Below are 6,000 nucleotides of genomic sequence, written 5' to 3' on the forward strand. Positions count from 1 at the left end.
CTAGTTTATCTCATTAGACGGCAATAAGAACATTCTTAAGTATTTGCGAAAAAACAGAAGATATGATCATATCTTTTGGAGATCTTGGAGTTGTTCCATCAATCCAAGAACTAATGGAGATTTTCTGCGACAACGAGGGTGTGGTAGCTTTGACAAAAGAACCTAAAGATCATAGCTGATCTAGGCACATCGAGAGGAAATATCACTACATTAGACATAAAGTTGAAGAGCGTACACTCATGGTGAATCATGTATCATCAGAAGAGAATTTTGGGTCTGAGCAAAGTCAAGGACTTTGAGCATGCTAGGAGGATTGCACTAAGAGACAATATTAGATTTTAGATATTAGTGTTGATATTATTTTGAAACTATATGGAAATAAAATTGTAATTAAATAGTGATTAATTAAATAGAGAATTCTTTATATTCAATGTATATGATGTTGTTTGTCAATTACTTTATTACTGCGTTTCACTTTGCTTGTTTTACTTCCTTAATGTCAAGTTATTCGAAGCACCATAGTCGGTCATACTTTGGAAGTAAGTACTGGTTAAAGACTTTCATGAGTAGTTTGTATAACGTCGACAGAGACCGAACATTGCATTGAGATTGCTACATAATTCATGAGTACTTAGAAATAGAGATTTTGAGTGTTAGTTAAACGTGCACTTAGAGATTAATTCGTGGATTTTATCACGAGTAATTCTAAGACGATATTATCCTTTATTTTTAGAACATACATATGTAAGTCATATTTCACGAGTTGGTTATGCTTTGGTTTACTCCAATGCATCTAGTTATTTGGTGCCATAAAGGGTATTTCAACGTATGAATTAATGAGAGAAATTTAATGATTATATAGTTGAAGTTTATTCATTCATTTTTTCCTTAATATGAAAAGTGATATCTTTAGGCCCCTTGGTGTTTTGATGTTGATGTTATAGTGTTGGGCCCAGCCAGGACTAAATTGATGTGTTCAATTGGTAGTCTAATGACATCATCACAATATTAGAATATAAGGAAACAGAATCCTGGACTAGAGATTGATTCTAATCCATGTCTCATGTCCATTCAATATCTAGAAGAATGAAAGAATAGTTTATCACTTATCTTAGGAGCAACAGATTCTGGTAGTGTCTTTGAAAACACTATTTGCTAGTTATTCGTAGTTGTACGAGCAATTGTAGTTAGCAACTTATCCAAATGAGAGACTGTTGGATCAAGATGTCTAAGGTCCTAAATAAATTGGTATGATGTTAATGAATAAAAGTAAAGTCCTTTTTGGGTTGACCTCATAACCAAGAAATTGCCTAGATTGATTTTAGGAGAGTGATAAATGTTGTATTAATATATTAAATGATATATATATATATATATATATATATATATATATGTGTGTGTGTGTGTGTGTATATATATATATATATAAATCAAAATAGTTGTCATTAATTTAGAATTAAGTAGAATTAATTATGGGTTAATTAGAATTGATCAAAAGTTGAAGGAATATAGTTGTAATTGTTCAAAAGTTGAATAGAGTACAAGTTCTAGAACCTTCCCCTGCTGGACGGTTTGGAGGCTCCTATTGGAGCCTTTTGGAAGCCTACATGTAGATAATCAAGGAACTAGATAATTTCCTTATTTGAAATAATATTATTTTATATTCAAATTAGGGTTTCTAGGTGTTTCGTAATCAACTATAAATAGGGCCTTATACTTGGGAATTTTTTACCATGATATTCAATAGACCAAATCTAAAAAAATTCCGCCTCTACCCCTCTCCTAATTCTTCTAGGGTTCTTGTATTGCGGGTATGAACCATTAGAGGCTTGCACACAATTGATGCTAGTTTTCAAGAGACTATTAGATTGATCAAGTTGGATCAAGAAGTTTGTTTGTAATAACAAATCAGTGGTATGTTACTCCTTTTGTGAATTTATGTTAGGATTATAGTATTGCGTCTTTTGTCCTTCTTGATTTAGTTTATCTTGTAAACGAGTTGGGTCTGTCCAATCGTATTTATCTCTAGGTTTAGAGTATTTAAGATGCATGCATGCATTGTATGTTAAAAAATAAACTCTGATAATTATTTTGTAACCCTAATCATGCCTCTAAAGTAGCAATTCTTAATTGAGTTCTTCTGGGGCGTGACACTTTATCATTCAACATTATTTAAATCATTGTTGTGTTATTGCTTTTACTTGTTCTGAATCTAAGCGGTCTTTAAGGATTTTAATCCTAACAAGTGGTATCAGAGCGGGAGACTGTGTAATCTATACGCATATCTTCTGTTTACAAAGTTTTTCTAGGGTTTCCATTAATATAGGATCTGGTTCAGTCGTCCTCATAGTCATCTTGACGGCATAAAGTGATTTTGATATTACCCTATAAACTTGATGGGTTTAGAGCAAAAAACAATTCTATGGTGCACATGCAAAACCCTAAAGCTTTGGATCTAGGTTTCTCTATTTTACATGCATATTTATCCAAAGCTTACAAGCCCTAGATCTAGCATACAAAATTTGAAAATATAACAAAAACAAGTTTAGATGATTACCTTTCACAAGTAGCAAGAATCTTCAACTTCAAGAGCTTAGTATCATAATTGTAAAACCTCTAATGGCTTACAAACACCAAGGCAAGAAGATGATCTTTGAAGAGAGGGAATGGAGACACACAATCGGCTCTAAGGAGTCTTAGGGTTTCCAGTGGCTGATTTTTGATGCCCTATGGGTTCCTTATATAGTGGTGCTGCTAGCGCTTTAGTCAAAACCCTAATTGGATGACTTAGGCCTTAAGCAGTCCAAAGAACCTTCTGTAATAAGGCAATGGACGAAATCATAGTGGGCTTCCACTCCAATTTTGTCCCCCTTCATATCCATAAGGATCTACAGCCCAAATCCAATTATATTATAATTGGCAATACCAGTCCCCTTTATTTAATTAATCTCTTTTAGCCACAAAATTAATTCTTAATTAATTATTGACCAATATTAATTAAACAATATGATTTCTCTTTTAATATATTATTCTTATAATATATTAATAAACCATAATATCCACTCTCTCCATTAATCATCTAGTCCAGTTGTTTTGGTGAAGGCAACCCAAAAGAACCATGCTACAACCGGGTCAAGTACATACCAAATATAGTTATGGACTTAGACACTAATCCAACAGTCTCCCATTTGGATTATTCTGATAACTATAAATGCAAGTACGACTTCAGGATCTGACTAGCAATCGTAGCTCTTAGAAGCCACTGTCGAACTCTAACTCGTCCTAGAAAAGGGATCGTATAGTCGTCCGTTCTCAAGATATCGTGCGGAAAAATACATGGAACATAGTCATACTTATTGTCCAACAATTTGTTTCTCAATCTCTGATTCGTCTGACATAGAACTTAATTGAACACATCAATTCATTCCTAACTGGGCCCGACACATAAGTCAAACAAAATCATCGAGGGGCCCAGATATCACTTTTACCCTCTTAGGATAAAAGGAGCAGATAAACTTTGACTTATATGAATTTACTATTCACTCATCAAATCATGCACAAAAATGCATTTTATAACATCAAGTTACTGATGCGTTTAAGCATTATCAATGCACAACCAACTTGCGATCACTCGTGATAAATTCCATGAAATGATGCCAGCAAGCGTGGGTTTAGTCCAATGCTCAAATATTATTTCATATGCACTCATGAACGTCACAAAAAACCTTGTCTATGTCTAATACACTTTATACAATCTACAAACCAATTCATGATAGTCTTCTTTCATACCTACTACCAAAGTATGAGCGACTGTGGGCCGTTCGAATAATCTTAATATTCAGGAAGTCAAAACATGCAAAGTGAAACAATAGGTAAATAATTAACACAAGACAGTAACTTTACTTATAAATAATACTCATTTATTTAATCATCAAATATTAATTACAATTTATCTATTACACGTTTTGCAACTATCTAATCTAAACTAATATCGTCCTTCAGCCCAATGCTCCTAGCGTCCTGCAAGTGCTTAACCCTACTCAGTCCCTTCGTAAGGGGATCTGCTGGGTTATCCTCTAAAGATACCCACTTTACCACGAGGAGTCCCTCTTTCACCCGATGTCTAATGAAGTGATATTTCCTGTCGATATGTCAGGATCTACCATGATCCCTCGGTTCCTTGGTCAAGGCAACCACCCCTTCAAAATCTCAGAAAATCTCCATAGGCTCCTTTATGGTTGGCACAACTCCAAGGTCTCCGATGAAGTTCTTCAACCATATTGCCTCATTTGAGGCTTTGCTCGCCGCTATGTACTATTATTCGCACGTTGAATCAGCTATGGTCTCCTGCTTGGAACTTTTCCAAGTCACTGCTCCTCCATTTACGGTAAAGACCCAGCCCGACTGAGAGCGGTAGTTGTACCCGGTCGGTCTGAAAATTGGCGTCACAATACCTTCGCACCCTTAAGTCATCACTCCCACCGAAGACAAGAAACAAGTCCTTGGCCCTCCGAAAGGTACTTAAGAATATTCTTGACTACGGTCCAATGTCCTTTGCCAGGGTTCCCCTGATATCTGCTGAGCATGCTCAAAGAGAAGGCCACATCAGGGCGAGTATAGGTCATAGCATACATGATAGAGCCAACTACGGAAGCATAAGGTACTCGGCTCATCTCTGCTATCTCGACTTCTGTACTCGGGCTTTGAGTCTTACTCAACTTGGCATTATTTTGAATCGATAACTCCCTTTTCTTGGAATTCTCCATACTAAAACGCTTTAGTACCTTGTCCAAGTAAGTATTCTGACTAAGTCCTATTAGTCTTTTACTCATGTTTCTCACTATCCTTATTCCCAGAATATAGGCAACCTCTTTGAGGTTCTTCATAGCAAAACACTTCCCAAGCCAGGATTTAACTTCCTGCAGGGTTGGGATGTTGTTTCCTATGAGTAGTAAGTCATCGACATACAATACGAGGAAGCTAACTATACTCCAACTGGCTTTGACATATACACATGACTCATCCTTGCTTTGCAGAAAACCAAACTCTTTGACTTTCTCATCGAAACAAAGATTTCATCTGCGAGATGCTTGTTTTAATCCGTAAATGGATTTCTCAAGCTTACACACTCTATTAGGATACTTCGCATCGACAAAACCCTTTAGCTGACGCATGTAAACATCCTCAGCCAACTTCCCATTAACGAAAGAAGTTTTGACATCCATCTGCCATATTTCATAATCATGAAACGCAGCTATGGCTAGCATAACCCTAATAGACTTTATCTTCGCAACTGGTGAGAATGACTCATCATAGTCAACTTCGGGAGTTTGAGTAAAGCCCTTCGCAACCAACCGTGCCTTATAAGTGTGTACCTTCCCATCCATGGCAGTCTTCTTGTTGAAGATCAACTTTCCCCCGACTGTCTTACAACTTGGCACACTGTCAACCAAATTCCGAACTTGGTTGTCATACATGGACTGAATCTCGCTGTCCATAGCCTCTTTCCATTTCGCAGACTCCGGGCCTGCCAAGGCTTCCTTGTAGTTGTTAGGTTCATCCAAATTTACTAGTGTGCTATCACTAATAAACGTATCACCTTTGGTAGTAATATGAAAACCATAATACTCTGGTGGAACACTAACTCTACTGGAACGTCTAAGAAGTAGGGACTCGTCAACCGATTCAACAGGAGTTTCCTCCTTAGGTTGAGCACCAGTGTTAGAGGTTCCTTCATCACTTGATTCTTGAAGCTCTTCAAGATCACTTTGCCTTTCACTTTCCCCTTGGCTTATGAGTTCTCGCTCTCGAGAAACCCCTCTCCTCGTAACGAAGACAACATTGTCACTCAGTCTGTAGAAGAGATATCCAAAATACTTCTGCGGATAACCGATGAAAATACACCGCTCACTACGATGTTTAAGCTTGTCGTGAGTCTCTCGTCTTACGAAAGCCTCGCAACCCCAAACCTTGATATGTGCCAACGAGGGAGCTTTCCAT

This window comes from Lactuca sativa, chromosome 3 (genome assembly GCF_002870075.4).
Source record: "Lactuca sativa cultivar Salinas chromosome 3, Lsat_Salinas_v11, whole genome shotgun sequence".
In the NCBI taxonomy this organism is placed as follows: Eukaryota; Viridiplantae; Streptophyta; class Magnoliopsida; order Asterales; family Asteraceae; genus Lactuca; species Lactuca sativa.